Below are 6,698 nucleotides of genomic sequence, written 5' to 3'. Positions count from 1 at the left end.
TCTTTCCAACCATACGAATAGAGAACAGGATACGTAAATGTAATTGGTTACAAAACTGCTAAAGCAACCCAAAACCAGGCAGGATGTTTACCTGTCATTCCTGCCTCTCTTCCATTACCTTACTCTGGTGAAAACTCAGATAAGGGGCTTAGCAGAAATGCCATTAATTTTTCTGCAGCAAAATAAACGCCTGGGAAGCTTCACTGGAGCCCGTTCCCTAACTCCTCCTAGTCCAGATGCCAAGTTCTTCCAACCTTCCTTGCACACACTGTTTGTATCAGATCTCTCCCAATCTTTTACAGTGTACCTGCTCCCACTGCCACTGCACATCCCACACAGCCAGCTCGTCTGGTCTCGGAAAGTTGGTATTTGGGTGTTGAAAGCGGCTTTATTTGGGTGTTCAAAGCGGCTTTGGCCATTGCTACTTAGTCACCTTGCACCAGGTTCTGCCCGACTTTCGGATCACCTGCAGTTGTGGACTCCAGCAAAGCGTCGCAGCTGGGATGTAGCAAGGGAGAGTCCGTCCATCCCAAAGGAGAACCCCGGCACGTAGCGGGGTGTCCCGGTCGGGAACGGGCCAGCTGCCAAACCGGTGTCCAGCACACAAACACATCTGCCTGGCCAGAATGTAGCAAGGGAGAGTCCGTCCATCCCAAAGGAGCACCCCGGCACGTAGCGGGGTGTCCTGGTCGGGAACGGGCCAACTGCCAAACCGGTGGCCAGCGCACAAACACCTCTGCCTGGCCAGGATGCCAGCCCAGGCTGGGGAAGGGGTGCAGCACAACACTCGACACCAGCCTGCACCCCACCTGGGCAAGCCGCCCAAAGAGCTTACCGGAGAGTCCGTCCATCCCAAAGGAGCACCCCGGCACGTAGCGGGGTGTCCTGGTCGGGAACGGGCCAACTGCCAAACCGGTGGCCAGCGCACAAACACCTCTGCCTGGCCAGGATGCCAGCCCAGGCTGGGGAAGGGGTGCAGCACAACACTCGACACCAGCCTGCACCCCACCTGGGCAAGCCGCCCAAAGAGCTTACCTGAGCGTATGAGATCAAAACAGGTGAAAACTGTAAAAGCATCGGCCACAGAACGCGTGCTTCACAAGCAAAATCAAATCAGCTCTCACGCCGCAGAGGCTCTTTGGATTCAAGCACAGGAAGCATTTGCAGCTGCCTATTTCAAGCATTGACACAATAAAAATAAATGCTCTTGGAATATCAAATTATTTGTAGCTTTTGGAGCCATTTGAAGATAATGAGCAATTGAACAGTGACATGTACTTCAAAAACTACTCAAAAACATTCTTCCCATAGGCATGACAAAGCACTTAGCTCTGCATTCTTCTCCTCTACTGTAGGCAAACACATGAAACAAACCCCGCATTTCATTTTAATAGAAACCCAGAACAGCAACAGCGTAACAGAACAGCCAGAAAGCGTACAAATAGCGAGGTGATAGGACTGTACTAAAAACAGCAATCGCACCGGCAAACACATTGAAAAAACCAGATTTTTCTTTTGCTTATGTAAATGAAAGTGTTCCCATTACTGCACTTAACAAAAATATCTCTAATTTCTTACTCAGTAGGAAACAGTGTTAAAAATTAGAAAGAAAAAACCACAGAGGATAAACCAAAGTGAATGAATTAATCTGCCTTCCTCAAAAGCTATGGTAAAACTGGATTGTCATGATAAATCAGGTTGGTGGGATTATCTGGTTATCTATTGTAACTCATAGAATCATAGAATCACAGAATGTTTTGGGCTGGAAGGGACCTTAAGGATCATCTAGTTCCAACCCCCCTGCCATGGGCAGGGACACCTTCCACTAGATCAGGTTGCTCCAAGCCTCATCCAGCCTGGCCTTGAAGACATCCAGGGATGGGGCATCCACAGCTTCTCTGGGCAACCTGTCCCAGTGCCTCCCCACCCTCTCTGGGAAGAATTTCTTCCTGATATCTAATCTAAACCTCCCTGATTTCAATTTATACCCATTACCCCTTGTCCTGTCACTACAGGCCCTTGTAAAAAGTCCTCTCCCAGTACCCTTGTAGCCCCTTCAGATACTGGAAAGCTGCAATGAGGTCTCCTCGGAGCCTCCTCTTCTCCAGGCTGAACAAGCCCAGTTCTCGCCGCCTTTCGTCATAGGAGAGGTGCTCCAGCCCTCTGAGCATCTCCGTGGCCCTCCTCTGGACTCGCTCCAACTGTCCTCTTCAGGAAAAAAACTAAACCAAACCAGAATTTGATCTGGATAGATGAGCAATCTGTATTTAAGAAAGGATCAGTAATGGAATCAGACAGGGACCTGAAGGTGAATTACGGCACACTGCTAAGATTTTGTGAGAAAATCAGTATGAAGCAGCTCCACTACAGAAACTGCTGCTTACAGAGTATTTTCTGGAAGAAGGGCCATGGGAAAGTATGAATTTAAATGTATTTTGATACCCTTGATACAAGTGGCTTTGCATGTGTCCATAGTCAGCTCCATTATTTACCCTTTGTAATTAAAAAGAAAAGAAATATGCTGAGAAACCTGTAAAAAATGACCCTGTGGATTTATGTTGTTCATTGCAGTCATTTCAGAAAGCACCAGTACAGAATTAAAGGACCTGTGGTACCACTGAAAGGAGTAAAATTTCATGCCCTGTGGACTAATGGTAATTAAACCTTTTATTTATTTCAGCATTATTAATTCCTACCCTGGACTAATTCCAGCTCCGGTAATTACACTTTTCTTACCTACCTTCCAGTCTCTCATAATTTTAATAGAGCTTTTCTTTTGTTCTGAGGGCTACTTATTGTAAGAGGATTGTCACTTGAGATCCTTGGGAACAAAATTTAAGTCAAAAAGCCGACCTCCCAACTTTGGGAGGCTGAGTCACCATACGCATTGTCGCTTTATCAAATTCCTTAACCCCGGTAAGTGACACAGAACATCTTCCCACTTCCTCACAGAAACACCAGTGCTTAGTACTCTTCCCCACTTAAACCCGTGAAATCACCTAACTCTCCACAGCCCAGCATCAGAGGTCACTGCTCACCCTACGTCGCACGCTGTACAAAGACTGCACGCTCTGAAAGATCATCTCTATCGGTCAAACATCAGAAGTCAAAACCCAAGACAGGTTGTCCATTTGGTGTCACATGTAGAGAACACTAAATTTTCAGATCTCATCAGACCACACAGAGAAATGCTCAGCAACATGGAAAGCTGTAAAAACTGTCCCGCAACAGCAGTGGGAACAGGTGGATTTTTTCAAAAGCAAAGGAATCAGTACATCCCTTTTTTTGTGATTCTGCCTAAGGAAATCTATTAACATCTTAAGTCATAATGAATTCTATAGAACTGTATTCCCAACAAACTGTAATGTACCATTTTTCAACAATTCAGAGAAACAAAATGAAACACAAACACATTTTTCCCGACAAAAGCGTAGAAATATTACGACCTGTTTTCTGAATGCTTTTTAAAAAATTTATTCCTTCTTGAGTGGGATTAAAGAAACTATGAAACATAAACATAAACTGCTATTTATCAGCCTCGTGCAAGCATCTCATTATCATTATCTGCAGTTTATTCTCCCGTAAAGCAAATTCCTAATCTAAGAAAACGTATTCTTACAGAAATCACCTACAGTGAAATCTAATCTCTCCGCAATGAATGGATCTTTTGTACCACATGATCCCTAATCCCTGCTTCTCAGTAATCATGGGAGAAGATGTTCTCCGTACCTATTTAAAAGGCAGAGAAAATTGCTGAATGCCTCACAAAACTCTGATTTAAAGATGGAACACAATAGCTCGACAAACTTCAAAACTTCACGTATCTCAAAAGGAGAGGCAGCAATTTTTTTCGGAAGCCAAGATAGAAGAATTTATTTTTTTATCTCAGAAGCTTTTTCCTCTGCGACGGACCTACACATGATCAGATACAGCCATTTCCTTTCTCACAAAATAATTAAAAATTAGCTAAAAAAAAAAAAGTTTTTTCATCTCCTTGAAAATGTTTTTGTCTAATCAGTTTAGTTTTATCCTAAAACATGCAAAGTATTATCTTCAATGTGCTTTACAGTAAGAACAAGTAGCAAGTGCCAATTATTGGGCAAGCAATTTGGAAGTGTTGGAACTTAAAAAGCAGTTTCAAATTGATTTGGAATCCACTGTTGTTGATAGTGCATTTAAAATAAGAATTCCCAAATGCCACAGTTGAAAGACCAGACTGTAGTTATGAAGTCAACTCTGTTGATCATCCTGGACCTGTGAAACTTCAAATGCACATATTTAGCACATGCTAAAAAAACCCCAAACGCCAGAAAAACCCAAACACCAAAAAGACAGGGTAGAAAGCACTGGTCAGACTATTACAAAGGCTTTGTGATTTGTAAAAGCTTTGGGTTGTATCAGGCTCACTGGCTTATATCAAGCATGACAAGAATCATTCTGCTTCCATGAGGAAACCAGCTCCTATAATGATGGACACTATGGAAATCTAGGCATCTCATTCTTCAAAGGAATGCTGTATAACCCTTTGTTTAAAAACCAGTCGTAGACTTTACAATAATCAAATCATACAGAACTTAAAAAAAATAGTTGCCTGTAGAAGACAGAAATTTGCCCTCACAAAATGTACCAGATGTAATTCTCCCAGCACATTCTGCTGAAAGAACAATCCGAGTGAAATCAGATGAGAATTAATGGTGACTCTGACATTATACATTCTGATCCCACTACCCAGCCAGGACGGATTATCTCCAAGCAGCCTTAACCCTGCTCTCTGATAGAAGCTCCACGGGATCGCTGTGTTGTAACATGCCTGGCACGACACAGCAGCTGCCCCAACTGTATGTTCCTGAAGGCCTTCAAAGTCTTCACTAAAAATAATTTTAAATCACTGAAGGCAATTCCAGTACCTGAAGGGGCTACAAGGAAGCTGGGGGGGACTTTTTACAAGGGTCTGTAGTGACAGGACAAGGGGTAATGGGTTTAAACAGAAAGAGGGAGATTGAGATGGGACATCAGGAAGGAATTCTTCCCGGAGAGGGTGTGGAGCACTGGGACAGGTTGCCCAGAGAAGCTGTGGATGCCCCATCCCTGGAAGTGTCCAAGGCCAGGCTGGATGAGGCTTTAAGCAACCTGGTCTAGTGGAAGGTGTCCCTGCCCATGGCAGGGGGGTTGGAACTAGATGATCTTTAAGGGCCCTTCCAACCCAAACCACTCTGTGATTCTTAGAAGCAAACAATAGTTTTCTGACACCCTTTTTCTACAGTTTAAAGTAGATGTATGAAGAAAAGAGGTACCTAAAATGCTGCTGTAAAAACCTCCAGAATTTCCATCTGTATAATTGGAAACATAAATCAGCTTCTCATTTTCTGGTTTTCAGTACAGATTAATTATGGATTTAATTTTTCTACCAAACAAGTTTTCAGTGTAACACTGAAGTACTATCTCGGGGAGGCCGTAGTTCGCTGACGTGCTTCCAGACTCAACGGGCCTGAGTCCAGATTCCAACAGGAAGGAAAACAACCAGTAGTAAGCACCGTAGGAGCAGCCTGTGTGGCCTGACAATGCATCATACATAAAATGGTGCACATCCTTGAAATCTCCTTCCGAAAACAGCAAGAAATTGAGAAGTTGAGGTGATCTGGTAGCGCTAGAAAGCTACAGAGAAATCCTGAAAATAGAAAACGTTGAAGCCTGAATGAGACCATTACGAGGCTGAAATTAGTAATATTGGTAACATTTGCCAGAGGGTTCAGAAAATATTAATTATATTCAAAGCAGCAGACAATCCGCTTCACTGATTTCTTTGTCATACATCACAGGCAAGTGATGATTTTTCTGCTCCTTTTTTCTGTCTCTTATTATCAGCACAATCAACAACATTAGCATGCTAATATGTTGGCTCTTCGCAGCCTGTTACGCTACCCAGCCTAGAAATCACAAATCTGTCAATCACTAAACCAATTGCAGCTTCCATCGCCTCCTTCTAGTTCTCCCGGAGGTCCTGCATCACTCCAGGAGCGCTGAAAGGGAAGAGCAGGTCCTTGGACCTTAGGAAGGCACTGGGAGTTTTCCAGTTCATTCCAATAGCCAGAATTTATATTTTCTCTGCTGAAACAGGCACATGAAACAGAACAAAACTGAGCATATGGTTGTAACTAACAAACAAAACTACCACAAAACAACCCTCAAATTTCCTTTTCCTCATGGATACTCTCCCAGCACTGGCCAGACACCCACTCACCCACCTTTGTTCTCTTTCTTCTCTTTGCATTAATTCTGTGTGCTGGTTAGGGGATTTACACTGAGGCCATTTTCAGCCTGGGTCACCGAAATAATCAGGGAACTTCAAGGCCCTCAGAGTCATCTTAACTTTCAGTGCAACTTCTCAACAGAAACACAGCGTTGTTAATAACTTTGGTATTTTTTAAAAGTAAGTAGAAAGATTGTATCTGGACATATGAGCTTCATCCAGCTTTTAGCGTTTAAATATGCCAACATTTCTATTATAAGCATCTTTGTGCGCATCATCTTAGTGCTGTATGAAACTCTGTGTGAGCTTTTGCTCATTTATTTCTTTGCTTAGTCAGATGTATAACTCCTAATACCTCCATTTTGCAGTTTTTATTCTAGTCAAGACTTTGTCCATAGCCATAATACCAAACTGGTGACATGAGAATTACAATTATGTAAGCTCTTAC

This window comes from Eurypyga helias, unplaced genomic scaffold (genome assembly GCF_000690775.1).
Source record: "Eurypyga helias isolate BGI_N326 unplaced genomic scaffold, ASM69077v1 scaffold15843, whole genome shotgun sequence".
Taxonomy (NCBI): domain Eukaryota; kingdom Metazoa; phylum Chordata; class Aves; order Eurypygiformes; family Eurypygidae; genus Eurypyga; species Eurypyga helias.
The sequence above is the reverse complement of the archived record's forward strand: the minus strand, read 5'-3'. Positions refer to the sequence as shown.